Source organism: Octodon degus, unplaced genomic scaffold, assembly GCF_000260255.1.
Source record: "Octodon degus isolate 3935 unplaced genomic scaffold, OctDeg1.0 scaffold00100, whole genome shotgun sequence".
Lineage (NCBI taxonomy): Eukaryota > Metazoa > Chordata > Mammalia > Rodentia > Octodontidae > Octodon > Octodon degus.
The window spans coordinates 1,159,044-1,180,271 of NW_004524676.1; positions in this window are offsets into that span (position 1 = coordinate 1,159,044).

Genomic DNA, 21,228 nt, shown 5'->3' on the forward strand with positions numbered 1-21,228 from the left:
AGGTTTCAGAGCTAAGAGGTCAAAGGTATGGGGGAGAGCACACTGGTAGGTCTTAAGGACTAAGCTTGTAGATTCATCCAATAAAATATTCAGCTAAATTTGAATTTCAGAGAAAACATACATAATTTCTCAATGTAAGTATAAACTGAGGACACACTTATAGTAAATGTTAGTTATTGCTTATCAAAAATGTGTAGGTATCATGGCTTTATGCAACTGGATAGATAATCTTTCTAGGGAAGTAAGTTAGGACTTAGAAGCCAACAGATATAGAACGGGAGATAAGCAAAGGCAGGTGGGTATGGGATGGTACCAGTCAGTGGGATAGGCCTAACACTGTTGCAGCAAACATGCTTATTTAATTGTCTCATCCGTGCTAGTGAATGCAGAGAAAAGCAAGTTTATTAGCCAGTGGTCAGGGCCCAGTACATGACCGAGAATAACTATATAGTTCTAGCTCCAGGTCTAGGGTGGGGCTGATTAGGCTTTTTCTGATATGATTTAATGTAGCTGCAACAGTATTCCTACAAAACATGGAATATTGTGACAAAGATGTTTGACATTTTGATAGGAAACAAGCGATCTTATGACAAAGCATGGGCTGACATTGGATTATGCAACTGTGACAACATGTACAAGAAACAAACTTAAGGAAACAGAAACTCAATCCCTGAAATGGTGCCTGAGTACAACAAGGCATCGATTTGGTTCTTTTTCCACTTCAACTGAGACAGAGTCTTGTGGGAAAGGGCACGATTCAGTCTTAGGATGTTGGCTTTTAGGTGCCAGTAAAACAATCCAGGGGCAGACGTCTCATGTGAAGTTACAAATATAGACATGGAGCCCTGGACAGGAGTCAGAGACTGGAGAAATTAATTTGGGACACCAACAGTGCTGCCCCCTGTTTTTTCTCTTTAAGTTGGGCTCTTCTGTGGCCACAAAGTCACGTTTATTAGGACAAGAGCCAGGGACAGAAATCTGCTGGGTGCAAAGATGGTTAGAAACATGTCACATGGTTACTGCCCTATGTCCTTGAGGGCCCTCCTCCATCCAGGGGACAACCTGACTTTCAAATGTCACATCTCTGCCTCATGGTGGATAGAAGAAAAGCCAGCCGTAGGGCATGTGCCTGTAATTGTCATACTCTGGAAAGCTAAGGCGGGAGGATTGCAAGTTAAAGGCCAGCCTGAGAAAATTAGTGAGACCTTTCCTGAAAAAAAATTAAAAAGAGCTGGGAATATGGCTCAGTGCCAAGACTGTGGGCTCGATGTCCACTACCACAAAAAAAAGACGAGGAGGAACAGGCAAAAGCATGTCCTTCAAGAGCCTCCTTCCCCTCTGGACCCACCTTCAGTCCCAGAAAGTGCATTTCATAAAGCTTGCCAATAGCATCCTTGGAGAGCATTATAACCAAGTAAATAAATGTTTCATTAGCAAAATCTGAGAATATGTAAATAGAAACAGTCCCATGAACTTCAGGTCAGGTTTTGCAGCTCCATATTTATAAAGGAAAAAAAAAATATTCCCACAGATGTATGATGTTTAGAATTTCAGCAGAGGGATTATGAACCTTTTTTATGCTGACAGTAACATAAACAGCCCCTTTGGCTCAGTGTCACTCTGTGTGCATCTCTGGGCTTTGCTGTTTCCGAGTCTCTCACTTGGGGGTCAGCTGGCGCAAGGCAGAAGCATCACAGCAGAACAGTGGAGCAAGGGGGAGCTGCCTGGCTCAGGTGCTGGGACGCAGCTCAGGAAAACACAGCCAGAGCGAAAGAGGCCGGAGCCTGAAAGTTGAAGGCTTTCCCACAAAGCCTGGGCAGATGCCAATGGTAGTTGAATTGACACTCCACCCTAACTGCCACACCACATTAATTCATGCATAGTTCCATTCTGTTCTTTTTTTAATTTCCTTTTCTTTTTTTTTTTTTTAAACACACATCCTAGGTCAACAGAACAAGGGAAGAAATATGTAGCAGAAGGCCAACAAGTCAAAAATACCGCAGAGAGGAAGTGAGAAAAACAGGTCCTTTGAGGATACACAGGTAGGAGTTGAAATTGTGTCACCTCAGGAGAGGATGGTATCTATGATGATAATTAGTGGAACAAATTTTTTTATTGTGATTCCACTTCTAGAAATGTATCCGAGATATATTCACTCACACATGAAATCATACACCTGGAGTTTTATTTGTATTTTGTTTTAGTCCTTTGAGGCCGGGTCTGTGTAGTTAAAACTGGCTTTCAGTTCACTATGTAGCCCAGGCTGGCCTTGAACTCACAGTAATCCTCCTACCTGGGCTTCTGGAGTGCTGAGACTACAGGGGTGCAGTACCATGTCTGACCACCTGCAGGTTATAAAGTAGCATTGATAGCAACAAATAACAAATAAATGCTAGAGGTGATAGAATAAACACAATGGGTATTTAGGTTAATACACTCAAGGTGCACAAAGCAGCCAGTTCAGCTGAATTCACGCAGGGGGTATCAATGCACCAGTAACCGAGGATGGAAGCTGGGATGAAGCGGAACTCCTGGCATTCATATTTGTTTCCAAGCTTTGTTGGACCACTGGCTTAAATATTTAGGGGTCTTTATTTTAAAAAGTTAATTTAAGAGGACTGGAAACAGCTCAGAGGTCGAGCACTTGCCTAACATACAGACATGAAGTTCTGATACAACCCTGATTATTTCTGCTCCGATTTACTCCATAGCCTGATGGAGTTGTTTCTTTACTTCAGTTACTATCATTTCAGAAATTTCCAGTGTGTGCCTTCCAAGTTCTTCTGTAACCTTGTCGGCTGGATTCATTCTGGGTGGGCTGGAGGTCTGAGTTTGCCTTTTGCTCTTTTGCTTCGGCATTTTTGATGCTCCGCAGTGACAGGAGAGGGGCAGGGTGTCAGGTAGCAAGGTTTCCATGACAGTGGTGGGTGGCACAGTGGGACTCACCAAAACTCCCACGACTGGTTGGTGGGGAGGCATGCCGAAGCTCAGCAAAACTTCTGCACTGGTGGAGCAAGTGGTACGGGCTCACTAGGCCCCCCTGTTTTCGAACTTCTGGAAAGCCTCTTTCAAGTTCCACCTTTACAAGTGCTTAAAAATGTTCAAGAAATTTGACTCTAAATTTGTACCTAGCTCTGTATATTTTAAAATACAGTTTCTCTTCCATTACTCCTTTCACTGCCAGCAACTGTAAGACAAATCCAAGCACAGTCTGAGCCCTGTCTACCTCACTTCTTTCTTCTGATGTCTCTATTTGTAAAACACATTCCTATGCCAGGATACCCAGAAATAACCTAGTAATACACATAAGTATGACACACATGAATTTATCCTAACAAGCCAAAAATATATCTCCTCTCAATCTTCCCTTTGGTCTGAGCTCAAAATGACCAGAGTCATTCCATTACCACCTGACATGAAGAGAGGCGTGAATGCGGAAGAGTGAGAACAAGGAAGCAACAGTCTTAACCAGTGATGACAGTAACAATGCCTTAGTTTTACCAAATATGTAAAAGCACGTGAACACATTCTGTGGCTCTCCCCCAGTGTCTTAGGAGAAAACAGGGCAGTGGCTCCACCTCATTAAATCCGTGCCAGCCTTCCTCTGGCTCCCCACCTGCCTGGACAGTGTCTGCAGCAGAAATCCTTCCTCCTTGGCTATAGGGCCGACGAGACAGGCAAAACACGGCCCCAGAATGCATCGGGTGGGCCTGGACCCTGAACACGCACAACACGGCCTAAGGCTCATAGCAGGTAATGGCTTCTCATAATTGCTAATTTCTGATTTGTCTCATTATCAGCATTCTGTCACTCTTGATGGGGTGTAAGGGGAGGAAAGTTGTTCAAAAAACTATGTTTTTAATAGAGACCCATTTATGGGAATTAGAAATAAACCCTGACAATCTTATAAATTATCCAAACCAAAAAAGGTGTTTCAGGATGCCTAAATCATGCATAGTTTTCTTCTAAGTAGATCTTTTTCATGACTACATATACCCCCAACTAGTTGATTGGACCAAATGATAGGTGTCTAACCCAAGAATATTTTTGATAAGAAATTAACAATGGTTATTATACTGCATAATGTTGTCTTCTAAGTAGTTGTTCAGATAGGGCATGCATTGCAAATGTAGACAAGCCACCTTCAGAGGTGGCCTCAAACATGAGCACTGCTCAAATACAAATAACGATCAGCAAATCAAACTTCTTAGATATGAGATGTGATCAAAATATATGGTAGGGCCTGGGGGGATGGCTCAGTAGAATAAGTGCTTGCCTGGCAAGTGCAGGGTCTTGAGTTCAATCCCTGGTATCGCAAAAAAAAAAAAAAAGTGAATGTTTACTTTTTAAGTTAATTACAGTGAAAGACACATTATCATCAACCCCCTAAAAATACTCCCTTGCCCCATCAAATAATTTTTTTTTAATTTCTAAAAAATGTCTAGGGCTGGTGAGATAGCTCAGCAGACTAAGCACCTGCTTATGCAAACACAGAGACCGAGGTTCACTCCCCAGCACCACTTGCCGCCTGTAATCCTAGCACTGGGGAGCCTGAAGACAGGATGATCACTAGGAATCCGAGCTGTGTAGTGAGACCCTGTACTAAACAGTATTTATTTATTTACTTATTTATTATCTGGTACAGGATCTCACTACACAGCTCAGCACACCACGTGGTACCAGGCATCAAACTCAGATCTGTGTGCTTGCCAGGCAGGCTCTTTGACCACTGAACCATCTCCCTGGCCCATCCCTTGTCACGCATTTAGCCCAAAGCAGGCTTGTGGCAATGTTATGCTGGGTCCTCATCCACCTTGTTCACAGGATGTGGCCCCATGTGATTTCTGACTGTTTCCCCCAAATCAAAATGACTGTGACAAGTAAATGCTTTAAATCAATTCAGAAAATCAAAGCAACCACAACAGTGGCAACTAAGGGGACATTCAGAAACCATTGGAGAAAACCTGTTAATTTTTGAAAGACATCTTGAAAGTTAGCAGTTGAAATATTTCCCAAATCTAAAACTGCTTTTTGAAAATTCTACAACAGACAATCCTACAAGCCAGCGGGAAATCTACAAGGTATTTTCTAGCATTGTAGCAGCAGCAAAGGAGAATTTTCATAGCAGATTTTTATAATTCTGTATAATGCAGACAACCTGGGTTTTCTTCTCCAGGTAAAGCCAAATTTGAAGAACCTGATTTTCCTGCTTACTGTGGCTCCATTTTGGAAATCTGGAAATGGAGCTATTAGAATTTCAAGAAAGCTCTATCTAGGGCAGGGGAGATAGCTCACTGGAGTAAGTGCTTGTCTGGCAAGCACAAGGTCCTGAGTTCGATCCCTGGTACCACCAAAAAAAATAAAAATAAAAATTTTAAAAAAGAAAGCTCTATCTGGAAAAATAAATTTCATAACCTGAAGGCAACACTTGAGAAGTTAGAGAAGAAAGAATGTGAAGGGAGATGAAGGACAGCACCATTGTACATTCTGAAAATGAAATCCTCAAAGTGTGCAAATCTCTGCACAATGATTTGAAGTCACTGAAAGCACTGGAGAGGGATTGCTTTCCCTGCTTTGTTTGGATCATCTTATTCTTGTGAGCAGCCACTTTCAGCTTTAAATTATATCAAATCTGATACAAGAAACAGAGTAACAGATGACCTGAGCACTGCATGTGCTGCTCTCAAACTAATGGAGTAGGAGCCAAGATCCAGGAGTTATCAGCAAGCACACAACAGCACAGATCACACCAACTGTGTGAAAGCCTGCCAAGGGCAAACCTTTACATTTCAATAAGAAGCTGTTTGAGTCATTGAAAGCTCTGTATTGGATTTTCTTTTTTATTATTATTAATTTTATTGAGAAACAAATAGCAATGAGAGAGTTAAAAACCAATTAGTAGGTTAGTTTCAATAATTAACACTTGCATATGGTTGTCTTCGTAGTGGTTATTCATAGCACAAGATGCAGACATGATATCCTGTCCAAACACTTAGTACAAATCTTTCTTTTCACTGAAGAGAAAGAAGCTGTATATCTATCCTAACTATTTTGTATACATGGATACAAAATAGTCCTTCATTTATATCCCCTTCTTTTGTGTAGTTTTGTCAGAGATGGGTATTCCATTTCCATTTAAATATTGTAGGTGTGTGAATTCAGCAAAGTAATCCAATATAGTACAGTAGTCCATAATAACAGTGGATTATCCATAGGACTGGCAATGTCAGAAGTTGTTGACTTGAGCCTCTTACAGCTCAACATATTAATATGACTTTACTTTGTATACCTCATTTTTATACTTTTCTGCTGGATGGTTAAGACCAAGATAAAGCAAGACCTTATAACAAAAAAATGTAACTTTTCTATCTGAAAAGGTCATCAAATCCCCTCAAGATTTACCCTGAAACCCTGTACTGCAGGTTGTAGATCCTTTGTCAGTGTCAGCCATGTGTATGAGTCATGGCCATTGCTTGACCAATTTGCTCTCTGTGAAAGCCTGAAAGAATATTTTCTCTCCATGTGACTCTCCTTAGGCACATTCTACATCATCAATCACTTTCATCTGTGGCCCCATAATTTCCTTGATCAGAAAATATGGGACACAACTGAGTTACAGATGTTACAGTACAGGTTCTCCTATGTCCTGAGTCCTCCTTGACCTTGAAAGGCTAGAGCCAAAATGTTGGCTGTCCTTGAAGCCCTTATTTTTCTCTAATTTTTGGTCTGCAAACTTAAGTTGTTAACCCTCCAGAAGAGAAGCTTAATAATATTATTACCCTATAACCTCACTATTTTCCTGAATAGCAAACATTTCAGACATAACATGGAACAGGTATTTTCCATCAAGTATTGATATGTTAAACTTTAAATCCCTACAGAATGTGAAGAAAAAAAACATTTTAAATATTTTTTAAAATAGGAATAAACAATTACATATCTTTACACGGAAATTTAGAAATCTAACCATAGACAGCATTATAGCAGAAAGAATACTGAAATGGCAATCAAAATAATAGGCCCTACTTTCACTAGCTTCATAAGTTTGCACAAATTAACTTTAAGAATCAGTAAAATAAGACAGAAGTAAGACCTTCGAGTTCTTCAGTAAGAAATGAATCAAACCATGCATCTTAGAAGGTGACTAGAGCTATGAATTTCTTGACAGTGTTCAAAAAGTTTGAACTGTTAATCTGATTTATGAAAATCACACTTTAAATTGTCACATCCAGTTGAGTGGAGAAAGCCATTCTGTGGTAGTGGACGGTGAGCAAGGAACTGGCTTCTACTCTGTGCTCCCGTGGGACAGGCGTTGCAGAGGTGTGGCTGACGATCTGCGACAGGGTGGGAACGTTGTCAGGAAGATCGCGTGAAGTCTGGACTTTGCTGTTTGAATTCAGTCCTGAAATTGTTTAGAGGCACGGAACCGGAAGGCTTGCTTGTCTTTTCCCTAAATGAGGAGTCTTACACTGGCAGTTAAATGTTCATGCTACAAGACAAAAAGATTGACGCCACATCTACAAGGGGTGGTCCTTCTTGCCAGCAACTGCGGAAGCAGCTGAGGTGGGAAGTGGAGCAGTCAAGCAGCTCATGAAAATCACTAAGATCAAAACAGTCCCTTTTGGCACTTTAAAGGCTTTCTCCTTATTTTCTAAGATTATTTAACCCTACTGACAAATCTCACTGTGCATAAATATTTTGGGGGCTTTGAAATCACCATCTTCATGGTACGGGGATGCTGCACAGAGAGAAATATGAAGTGTATAAATATTCATGTCATTCGGGATTCTGTCATACCTTAGACACGATGGGCTTTCCAAAAGTAAAATATAAAAGGATATTACAATTCCCCTTCCCTTTTGTCTTTGGCTTCATGCTTAAATAAGTGGTGAAGATAAAGAAGTGGACCCTGAAATTCATATCAAGGTTCAGGTGTTAGAAATTAAAACTAAAGACCGGTTCAACCCCGACAGTTTAATTTACTTCTCTTAAGATCTTTAATACCGAACTTATCAGTTCTCTCTGTTAGGCATTAACTTGTTAAATGAGTCTTAATTATACATAAGCAGATGGAGATTTGAATTAAAATTACCTTACACTTGAGTGGCTTCAGTTCATTATAACATATCTTCCTCTTAATCATTTAGGCAGTCTCATCATCTTTCATATAGAAAGTTATTAAAATATTCCAATTTCCATATTTCCTCAGATACAGCCACTATTAAATGGCAAGCAACGCATATTAGTAGGTGACTTATGCAATCCAGGAGTTGGTGAATTATTCATGTCAAGAACAATTTTTGTACTTTTCTGTCATCTGTAGCATTTTCTTTTAAATACTTTATATTTACTTGATACAGGGAGCCTCACCTCATTTAATTTTAAGTACCCATTTTAATTCCATTTCAGTTCCAGAGGGATCGAGACAGAACATCATCCACTTTATTCTATCCTTCCACTCATCAGAGTCCAGAAAGCAGAGCTATGGAAAGTTTCAATAATAAAAGCTAAATATTCTTTCCTCACACCAGCCCTCAAAAGGACTGCTGCATTCTCATTCAAAGTTCCCAGGGAAAGCACATGCTGCTTCCAATTAGCTACAGCATTGGTAAATAATGAGGCAGCATAATAGCAACTTTACCTTGGTGACTAATATTTCTTGCCCTGACAAGTGAGTTCAAGATTTGCCCCTTTCCAAAGTCACCAAGAATACTGAGGCGAGGTTACACCCAGACACTCTTCTAAGACCAGTGAGCATCTCCATGGCATAATGGATTAACTTAGGCCAAGTCGTGGCATTGAAGTATTTCCAAAAGTGAGGAATGTACAGCTATTCTCACAGGAACCCCCTTGAAAACCATTCAAAGCCTGGTGCTCCCATGCCTTACTTTAGAAGTGGAATCCCCCCTGGGCTGCTGCTTCACCGAAGGCATCAATCAGGATCCAATAATGTTCTGTTCCAGAGGCATCGCCAGATTTACAGTCAACAGCGACAGTGGCAGGAAATCCAAGCTAGATAGCTGACAGAGCGGAGAGTCCCGAGTCTTGGCTGAGTGCTCAAGACAAAAGTTGAGTTGGTCTTGTCAAGAACTTTCAGAATCAGTGATATGCAGTATGTGAACCACTGTTAACTTCTTATCTTGTTCTGAAACTGTACCATTGTTTTTACTTCTCTTTTATCTTATTTTCTTTAAAAAAAATAGAACTGACATCTTTTATTTATAAAACAAAGCAGAATGACATCCTTTATGTGGAACAAAACTCCGTATTCAAGCAGCTCTTTCTGCACTGGGCGTCCTGTGTGAACCAAGACAGATGAGGAGTCCCAGTCCCACGAGCAGGGTGAAATGTAAGCGAGGCTGGAGTTGCCTTGTAGTTGTAGCTGCCACCAACAGGATCCCAGTACTGCTGTACATGCAGGCATGGTGACTAAGGGGCTACTTCTTCTAAGACACAGAAACTTTTGTCCAACTACAGAGACCCCTCTCTACCAGCCTTGTTGCAGTCCAGAGGAGTCCACATTGGTAATCCCAGAGAAAAATTACTGAATTCCAATAAGTAATTCCAACCAACCTACACACCTAGAATCATGGAAAGCCCAGGGTCCTAGGTCCAGCTAGGACAATGAATAACCAGGACAAAGCCTCAACTCAGGGCCCAACCTGGGTTTCATTAATTCTACAAGAGGACAGTGGCTCAGGGATGAGTAACTGTGAGGGTGGAGGGAAACGTGAGGGCTGTGAGCTGAGCTAGAGATGAGGCCTGAAAGCACTCTCACAATGAGCAGAGAGAGGGGTATGCAGAAAGAGCCATCTACATCACACAGCTTGAGTGTCTTGTGTTTGGGGTCCACACTTCCGCTGTGATGCCCACTCTTCATGCCCCGAGACGTCATGGCCTCTTTCCGTCTCAGCTGATGGCACCGGCCCAGCTCATGCTCACAAGTTACACAGAAGCAGGGCAGCACTGGGCTGTCACGTCTAGAGACCACACAGCAGCACCTCCGCTGGAGCCATGCGCATTGCTGAAAGCTAGTTGAGGAGATAAGGAATTATCCTAGCCAGCTCTGGACTTAGCAATACCCGAAAGTAGGGCCAGGTTTAGCCAATGCAGAGACAAGAGCTCTTCTTCCAAGGAGAGCCCACCTGGTGGTCCTCCACATCCAGGACTGCAGGAGGCAAGAGTTATGCTAATTTTTAATTGCAGCATATTAGCAGTTTGACATCCCAGCCTGCTAATGCGTGTTTCTATAGAAACGGTTATTAAACAGTAACACATTCTCACTTTGAGAGAAACGGGACACAAACATGCCATCTATGTTTTGTTTACTTGAACAGAACATTCACACATTTATCTATTTATAAACGCATGTGTGCGTGTGTAGATAGGTGTGTGTCCGTGTGCGTGGAGGTGTGTGCACACTGCCAGTTATCATGGAAATAGACACAGGCCTTTTCTTTCTGTTTTTGTTTATTTCACCAACTGTCACATACTACTGAATTACTTGAGAAATGAACACATAACATGCTCTCCAAAGCAATTTGAATTAATAATCTGTGAAGGCTTTGAAAGTCATCCAGGCGGCCTCCCTGCCAAGGCTGGGGGATCTCGACGTGGTCATTGCTCCCCCAGAAGCCCACGCGCTGTTTGGGAATCCTCCAGCCAGCCCATGATCCGGACTCCAACTAATTAAGTTTTCTGCTCGCTGCCACTGAAAGCTTCAGTCAGGTGTAATTAAAACTGAGCCGGTGACAGCAGTGGCATTTGTCAGAATCATCCGGTGGTTCAAACACCAGTTCTGACAGAAATGTCAAGATGATAGCACTCCCATCCTCCCAGTGCGTGCCCGGGAAAATCAGGAGACTTTTATTATAAATGCTTAGCTGATAACCTTTTGGAATCCCAGAATGCCAAATGCTTCCCAAGAAATTTCATTAACTTGGAAAAGAATTCAGCACTGAGATGTTCCTGTCCCATGAAGCAAAGCTCAGCCTCACTCAGCAGGCTGACTTCTGGTAGGCCTTTCAGGGAATTTTGAAATAAACCAAGAAAAAATATCAGTCATGTGAGAAGAAACAGTCTATTTATCAATGCATGAAACCCCTAAATGAGTTTCATACTCAAAACTGTGATCAAATGTCTAGTTTCATCGTCAAGATGTCCTTGGTTTTACTGACAAAAGATTACCAAAAAGCAGGGAAGGCATCCTTATGAGAAAAGAGACCCTCAAATTATTTGTCCTCCTTCCCCATCTATGCAAGTATATGTTAGTGAAAACTGGGCAAAGTCATAAGTACAAATCATTTTTGCACACTTGAGTTTCTGAATCTTTAAGACTTAATAACATTATATATAGGAAGTTGTACTTCTGCATCGGACTTTGCACTTCGCATGTTTTCTAATTATATTCCAACATAAAATCTCATGCGATGCAAAAAGTTGTTAAAAGCCAAACTTCACGTGTGCATCCACATCATGCTTTATAGAACAAGGAAACTAATTAGAAAAAGTGATAATGGCATGGAAGTATGACCCAGATGAGGCAAACAGAGGCCAGTATTCCTGATACTTGAGAAATGACAAAATGCTTATTGACTAATGAGAAACAAAAAGTGAAAACAGGAATTGTCTTAGACTAGAATTCAATAAAACTTTCAAAAGCAGACATAAGACAGTAGGTCAGAGGCCAGGGATGCAGCTCAGTGGCATAAGTGCCTACCTGGCAAGCACAAGGTCCTGAATTCAGTCAAAATCATCATCATCATCATCATCATCATCATCATCATCATCATCATCTTCCTCATCATCCTCATCATCCTCCTCATCATCCTCATCATCATCCTCATCATCATCATCCATCATCCATCATCCAGTATAGGATACCAGGTCATGCAAAGAGGAAACAAGTGGTGATTAAACCATATCCATAGGATAAAACCAGAAAACATAGACTTGAGAGCAGCTCTGAAAGGAAGAGAAGATGAGAAGGGTCAGAAGCACATAGCGGGAAGTTGGGATGGACCACTGGCAGGAGGTGGCCGGGCCCATAGTGACAAGAGGATCAAATGACTTTTAAGCACAAGGCTCTCTAGTAAGTGGTTTTAAGGTCCTTTCATTTCCATGCCTTCGATTTCTCAGTGAACCCAATCCAACCAGCAGTAAGATCTACCACTGCTCAAATATACAAAGCAAGGGACCATATCCTCGAGCACAAAACAGGAATGTGCTTGGGAAAGGCAATCATAAAACAAAGAGTTCGGTGGAGGCACACAATTGATTTGCTTAAAGAATACAGTTCACTGGGGGCACTTGTTCATCTGTTTGTTTGTCTGTAACAAGGTCTTGCTATGTAGCCCATGCCAGCCTTGAACTCACTTTGTGGCCCAGGCTGCCCTCAAAGTCACAGCAATCCTTCTGCCTCAACCTCCCAAAAGTACTGGGATTACAGGTGTGTGCCACCACCTGTAATCTGGCACACACCTGGTTTTTAGCATAGTCATAGTGTTATATATGCATCATCACAATTAATTTTAGAATATTTCATCTCTGCAAAAATAAATATCATTCTTTATTTCTCCTTAATCTTGTCAACTCTAAGTAACAACAAATCTATTCTATGGATTTATTCTGGACATTTCATACAAGTGCTTTCCTAAGGTGTGTAGTCTTTGGGGGCTAGCTTTTTCTGTGTGCAGAACTGTAAGATCCACCCACGTTGGAACACGCATTAGTACTTCATTACCACTGAGAGTCAAATAATTTACATTGTATGGATGTGTAACACAATTTATTTATCTGTTCATTGGCTCAACTTTTAAATTGTTCCCATTTTTCACTATTGTGGACAATGTTATTATAAGCAATCATTTTCAACTTTTATGTGGAGTATGTTTTTTATTTCTCTCGACCATACAGAAAGGAGTGGAGTTGGTGGGTGTCTAGGCAATAACGTTTCATCCTCTGAGCACTAGCAGAATATTTTTCTATGGTGGTAATACCACTTTACATTCACATTAGTAGTTTATGAACATGACAATTGCTCTACATTCTTCATAACACTTTTTTCATCTAGCTTATTACCTATAATATACAAAATCTAGGAAAATATTGATTCTACCAAGTTTACCTATATTTCTACAGAAATATCTAGGACATTAATTTCTTCTGTTCATAAATAGTTTAATAATGCCAGTCCTGATGACTGGGCACATTCATCAGTGTATAATTCCAGGTTTTATATAGCAGGATTGATAAATGAGCTCCTTGTCATTTTATTTTCTTAATGGAGAACCTCCAGAGACACAACTGACACAGCAAATGCACATTTTTTCTTGTTCGGGAGCACAGCTAATGACTGCCAGTGGAACCGAAAGAACGGATACTATTAATATTTTAAGAGGAAATATAGTCTCCTTTAGGAAACCAAAGAAAGCACAATATTCTCCTTCTTCCAAAATGTGGGTGTGCAGTGCATATTCATATACACAATTTTGTGCAGAAGTTTAGAGTAAGGCGGCCCAGTCGAAACTCATGAATAAAACCCTCACTAGGAATTCTTGCTGTAAGGGCTGGCAAGATAGTTCAGCGGACTAAGTGCCTGTTTAGGCTAATGCAGGGATTGGGGTTCGATCCCCAGCACCACGTGCCACGCTGGCCTCGCCTCCAGGTGTGCTGAGCAGGCCACCAAGATCGTGGAATCCCAGCATAGGGAGGCTGAAAACAGGAGGATCACTAAGAGTCTAAGCTGCATAGTGAGAAATACATTAACAAATAATAATAGTAATTCCTGCTCTAAAACAAAGAACATTTATGTTTTTTACATTTAAGAGAGAGCAAGATGAGACAACAGTTACCCATCACATAGCCCACAGATTCCATATTCCATATTTTGCCTTCGTACAAAGAGAACTGAGGGTGATGAGGAGGGCAGCTGCAACACAGGAGTTAAGCCATGTGATGAGAGAGGATGGCTCCCTGAAAGCGGGCAGCCTTCGCCTGCTTCCCTACGAAGAGTGAGAGTAGTGCGTGCACAGCTGCATGTCCAGGTGAGTTCCGAGGTGCACACTGAAGGGCAGCAAGGGAAAATCTGAAACCTTGCGAGACCCAGGACCTGGAACAATGGCAGAGCCAGAGGAAGAGCAAGTGGAGCACAGGTCTCCGTAGCTCCACAGGCAGGGCGGGGCTTCTGTGCCCTGTGAGGGCCAGGCTGAAAGCAAATCCAAGTGAACTGCCCTGTGTACCATGGCAACAGTGAAGCAACCCCACAGCTTGAAGCCTCCCTAGATAAGTAACCTAAAATCCACGGTCATCTTGCTTTGGAGAGAATCTCACATCACATCTCCTAAAGAAATCCAGATAGAAATATCGCCCAAATGCAGAAACATTTTGCTTTCATGTATTGTGGGTGCTTCAGCTAAAGAAATCTGGAAGGGCCAGGAGATGGCTCAGTAGAATAAGCACTTCCCTGGTAAGCACAAGGGCCTAAGTTTGAACCCCAGTTCTGCCAAAAAAAAAAAGAAAAAAGAAAAAAAGAAAAGAAAAGAAATCAGGAAAATCCCAGCCATCACCCTGCCCCTGAGCATCCACAGCCAAGTGAGAGGAAAGCTCTCCCCTTCCAGCTCCCACCAACTCACTCCAGATAAAGGAGCCAGAGGATAAAACCCTGGCCAGCTCCCTAACTCTGCGCATGTGTAACTAGGAGGGAACTGGGCTCCCTCCTGGACAGACGCAGCCTCCACGGCAGTGGGGTGGGACATCACATCTCTCACCACCAGCACACCTACGCTTTTCCCATTGCCTCTTGATCCCACTCTCCACCTCAGAATGAACAGTTTACATGATGCAGTGCGAGCCCCGTGGGGGCTGCTGTGTTTCCTGCCCCCTCTTTCTCTGAGATGCACCTGAGCCCACACTAGTATCTGGCTGGAGGATAAATCTTCAGGCCTCTCACTGCTACCGGTACCACCAGTGCCCGAGACTGCACTAGCAATGAAGCCACCTTTGTGTCACCTTTGTGTCACACCCGCCTGAGCTGCTAGGACATCTCCACTCTTAGATGACCTTTGGAGATAGTGGCTCGCCCAGATGCCAACAGGCACAGTACACTGTGCCTAGAGTCACTAATCAAAGCCAAAGAAATTGCAAGAATGCTACTGAGCAGTAGGGCTGGCAAGATAAGCGCCTGCTTTCACATAATCTTATGGGACTAAGATTAGTCCCACAATCTTAGACTGCTTGTGGACTCAGCACCTGCTTAGGCAAGCTCAGGGACCAGGGTTTGATCCCTATCACTGAATGCCATGCAGGCCCCACCCCTTGGTTTGCTGAGCTGGTGTCCAAGTCCAGATGTGATGGGTCACACCTGTAATCCCAGCACTGGGGAGGCTGAAAACAGGAGGATCACTAAAAGTCTGAGCTACATAGTGAGACCCTGTACAAAAATACATTACCAAAAAAAAAAGAAAAGAAAGAAAGAATGCTACTTGGTAACGCCTACCTGGAAATAAAGCCAGTGTTGTATTACAAGCCAATATCCCATGAAAGACCTTTAGAAGAAAGCCACTTACTAAAGAGACCATCCCATGAAAATGGTAAGCTTATTTGCACCACTACATGGATAAATCTTAACATGGAAACATAAGAACTATGAAAAAACAGGTAACAGAACACCTCCCCAAAAAACTGCAACTCTAGTAACAAACTCCAAACAAAGTGAAATGGATAAAATGACTGATCATTATTCAAAAAATTATTTTCTGGCAGTACTAGAGATGGAACCTAGAGCCTTCATATTGAGCTATTTATCCCGAACCCCACACCCTTTTTTCATTTTGATACAGGTTCTCACTATGTCGCTAAGTTATCCAGGCTGAGGTTGAACTCCCCATCCTCTTGCCTTGGCCACCGACTGCTAGTATTATAGGCCTGCACCACCACACCTAGATGAAAGAATTTTTTTAAGCCCAGTAAGATCAAAGAAAGCACAAATAAACTGATGAATGAAATCAGGAAGACAATGCAGGAAATATGCAACCAAGAGATAAAGGTTTTTTAAATGAACAGAAATTTTGAAGTAAAGAATTCAAACCAATTAAACTCACTTGAAAGTCTCGACAACATATTAAATCAAGAGGAAAGAAGAATATTTGAGCTCACAGATAGGTGATAGATCTCATGAAATAACAAGTTCAGACAGAAATAAAATGAATGAAGAGAGCATTCAAGATCTTTTGGTCACCATTAAATCATCAAACATCTATAAATTAAAATATACTGTGGCAAGGAAATAAAGATTAGGGACATAGAAAAATCTATTCAGCAAAACAATAGGATAAAAGTCCTTAATCTTAGGAAAGACAGAATCCAGACTGAATGCAAACTCATAGCTGTGATCCCTTGTAAAATTCAAAAGGAAGTTAAACAGTGCCAATATACAATAATACAGACTACATATTCCTATTCCAAAGGGAGAAATAGGGATGTTGAAACCCAGCAAGACATGAAGTAAACTCCATAGTTCTATGTCTAGTACCTGGAGCAAGATGTGGCCTCCAAAGGACTGGGGAGGCCACACCCTATGGCACTGCTAGTGGTTGGAGATCTCACGGCCTCTCTCTTAGTCTGGCTTTGCTTGCTCCTTGAACTTTCCCTCAAACAGTCACTCTGGCTTCTCCCACTTCCTGGTGCCTCCACTGCACTTAGAGCTTCCCACGCTGCCCTCCTAGGGGAGTACTACCTGGCCTCCTCCCATGCTGTCTTCTGAAATCTTGGTGGAAGCCTCCCTGAGCTCACAGTGTTTATATTTTACCTCTCTGTAAAACTAGTACCAAGTAGATGGCAACAGATCTCCCAACAGTTTGACCAGTAGGCAGGCACTCTTGAATCATAGCTTCAGAGGCCTCAGAGAGCCTGTGTAGCCAAGCACTATGAATGGAAGTCCAGGAATCCAATTTCCTAGGTTGCCTTTCTTGAACACAGTGCTCTGGGCCTCTCTTCTCAGTGTAAAATATTTCATTTTTGCAGGTTGGAGCCTGTGGAATCCTAGAAGTTTCTGTGATGGCTTCTAGCTATCTTTCTTATGTGTTGTGAAGTACAAGGTATCTTGTTCAATGTTAAATCTCTGTTCCATCTTTGCAGGCTCTGCCTTTACCTGGGCATGCATTCTGGCCAAACATAAACATTTTTAAATTATTCAGCTATGATATTTGTTCTTGGGTCTCAAAGCAGAACCAAAAGACTACAACAGTACTCACTGCACCACATGAATGTTGAGCTGATGTAAAATTTCCTCCACCAGATTCATTAGTCCACTATTAATATCAGTCTCCCACAAAGTCTCAGGACAAGAGCAAATTTAATACAAAATTTTTGCCAAAGTATAGCACATACAACTGGACTCCCAACTGCCAATAGCCTTTATTCCTAACTGAAACTCCCCAAGGCTGGCCTTCTTTGTCTGAATTTCTATCAACATTCTCATCTTCTCAGCAGAATCTCTCATAGAGCTCAGTTACAGCATACTAGGGCTGCATTACCAGCTAGCATCTCCAAAACTTTTCAACTCCTCCTTAAACCAGTTCCAAAACTGTCTGAACCACAGGATCAAGTAGTGTCACAACAACCCTACTTCTCTGGTTACCAATTTGTCTTACTCACTTTTTTCCTTGCTGAGACAAACTCAGCACCCCCAATTTAAAAGAGAGGTTGACTTGGCTCAACTTTCAGTAGTTTCAGTGCTTCCAAGGTAAGATGGGACACCAGAAGGGCCTGGAGAGGAGCTGTACAGAGATAAACCTTCCCAAAGCCATGTCCCCTGTGACACCCCCTCCTATGACCAGATTTCACCTCTGAGCATCATATTTAACTATAATCCCTGGACTAGTCCACTGATAAATATCATGCTCCTATAGTCCATAACCTCCTAAGAGTCCTGCCCGTAACTGAGGCTGTGAGGCACAACTAGTAAGTGAGTAGTAAGTGAACTACATTCTTTGATAAAAAGTCAGACTGGCTGAAAGGTAAAGCTGAGACCCAACAGCATGCTACCTACAGGAAATTCACCTCACAAGCAAAGACAGAGGCTGAAAATGCAAAGGCAGAAAATAATTTCCAGCAAATGAAACCCTAAAATTATGAGGAATATTGCTATTCCACAAAAGTCTCATGTGCTTGGAAGAGGACTACATCCTGGGAATATTACCCTCATTGGTAGAGTACCCCCCTCTGTACAAAGTCCTGTAAGCCAAGCCTCCTGGGAGGTTCTGGTCCAATATCCAAACAGAATGCTATACAAAGGCACACAGTAAAGACCAGCCTCATGAGGCCTCAGACGGTGAGAAGAACTCCACTGACAACTGGACCAGAGGCCATGTGGGCCAACGATCTGAATAGACACCTCAAAACAAAAACTACAGATGCCCAGTAAACTTATGAAAAATGTTCAGTATTATTAGGTATCAGGGAAATGCAAATCAAAAGGACAGCAAAATGCATTTCACCCAGGTTGTGACGGTTATTAGCAAAAACTACAAATGGTGGCATGTATGTGAAGAAAAAAATTCTTACATGCTTTTTTTGGTAGAAACGTTAATGAGTCCAATCACTATGGAGAATAGTAAGGTTCTTTCTCAAATACCTGAGGGAAAGAATAGATGATCTATCTACCCTGTTCCTCAGGGCATATCAGCACACACAAGAGAAATGCACCTGCTTACCTATGCTTCCTGTGGAATTTTCCGCAGTAGTGCCGACATGGAATCAGCACAGGTGTCCATCAAAACAGGAGCAGATAAATAGATACACACAGTCAATTATTATTCAGCTACAAAGAAGAAGAAAACGCTCTCATCTGCAGAAATATGAATGGAACAGGAAGACAACACACCAAGGATAACAAGGCAGGCACAGGAAAGCTAGCACTACATAGCTCTCTCTTTCATGGAAAGTGAGAAGACAGGGTACACCTTAAAGTGGGACAGTTATTACTAGCGACTGAGGAAAGTAGAAGAAGTACTGTGCAGAAGGAAAGTGGGTGGGCAGATGAACAACATGCTGTGTGCATGTATCCCAATAATATGTATAATTTATGTTAATTTTTTAAAATGATATAACAAGTACATGTATCAAAATCCAACATGTTCCCCATTAATACATACAATTTCTTATGTTTTTATGTGGCAGTTTAATGGAAGTTCAATCCAGGAAATTATTTAGTCATCATAAAAGAAAGCAAATAACAATACAAGCTGTTAGAATATAATTTTTTGTTTCAAGTTTCCAAATTTCACACAGGCACAAGTTTACTTAAAAGTTACAATAACAAATACTAATTTTGCGAGCACAAACCCCAGGGGAGCGCTACCTACGTCTCCCCAGCAGGCAGGTTTCAGAGAAGACATGGAGGGGCCATCAGGCCCTGACGGACCACAATGACAAGACAAGCAGATGAAAACAAACTGCTCAGAGCCAGGTCTTGTTGCTGCACACAGTAAATGAAACATTTACATTCATTGCTTACACTTAAAACTTGAGTGACTTCAGGTCAAAGATTTATTTCTGTCTCCTCTTTGAAAGTTAAAAGACACAAAAGTCCTTGGCTTCCACCTCTATATAGCAGCAATCACTGGGACCCAGTAGCCGCTACCTGCCTTCCCAGAAGCACCTACTTCCCTGCCTCACTCACTTTTGACCTTAGGAGGCACTGATGCTCCTGACATATGGAAGTTAGCCATGGAATAAATGAATGTTGACCCCGTGTCACAGAAGACCTGGGAGAAGGTCCACTTTCCTATTTCCCTCCATCCTAGAAAATGACTCCTAGCTCCTGGACAAGAGAGTCAACTCATCCTATTCTTTCTGAAGTGCTCACTCAATTTTTTCCAAATAACTTCCAGTTGACCTCCCACCACACTCCCGCAGGGAACAAAGCTTCCTGAAAAGAATGAAGGAGAAAGAAAAGTACCTAGAATGCCAGGCTCACAGTTAACAAGCCTGTATGATGTCCCCTTTTCCCTGTGCCACTTTTCTCTCCTTGTTTTGTTGTTGAGAGCTCTTTGCCATTTAATCCTGATCTTCATTAGAAAGGTCACTGTGTCACTTAGTGCTAAAAGTGATGTTTGAAAGGATTATATTTCTTAGTGAAATGTCTTAGAGATTATGGTTAGTATTTGTGGCAGAGTCGGGTCAAAATTAACATATCGCAACAGCTTGTGTCAGCCAGGGTTGCAAACTTTCTGCAAGGAAAGGCAGGCCCAAAGGTCATAGTCATCAGCTGGTGTGTATGTCACAGAGAGAGGCAGAGTCCCAAAAGATAATTTCTTCTCTTCATAAATAAAACTTACCCATTTCCTCTTGCTCTGGTTACCACTCCTATGCATGCACATGACTTCCACACACACTTCTCAACCATACTCCACAGCTACCGACTCTCTCTTGTCCATTTCTGTAATCATGATTCCTGACTGTTCCTAGCCTGTTCACAGGTCACTCTATTTTTTCAACTGCTCCTATGGAAATGCTTATGTAAATCATTACTGAATCCCTTGCATGGCCTTCAACCAAGACTACAGTTGATAACAGCATTCCTTGCAAGGCATCTTGTGTGATTTGAACAAGGGGCATGATCTACTAGTCATGAATCTTCTTGAATACAGAGCTCTGATTTGCAACTAAGCAGAAAGAGTGCTCTCCAATTTGAGCCTCCACAGGGCAGGGCTGGTGAAAGATAGCACATCTGGCCCACACTCCGTGGGTGAAGTGCCAGAGTACAGGGGGCACTGTTTGCTACTAAGATAAATATTCAGGGGACTGTGGATCCCCTGGAAGGATGAGCCTGGCTGGAGATCTCATTCAGCATGCTGTCAAAATGACAGGTTATTTTCTATTCCTTGTCTACTGCTATTGGCATATTAACCCTAAGCTTGGTGAATTAAAGATACTCCATTCTACCACCAAGGCTGACTGCACTAATCCCTCCAGGTGAGAGTTCAGCTTCTCTGAGAGCCAAGCTGCATCTTCTGAGAACAAAAGAAGAAACCTGAAGCACTTGGCTGTGCACTAGAGCATTTGCTTCCATTCCTCTGCAGACTGTGTGTCACCCCCAGACAGCACATCAGCATGGAATGCAGCTAACTCAGACACAGCAGTTACACAATATTTCAAACCGCAGGAACCTTGGAGTATGGCAGGACTTCATGTCCTGAAATAAATTCTCATCCAAGTGTTTGCTTA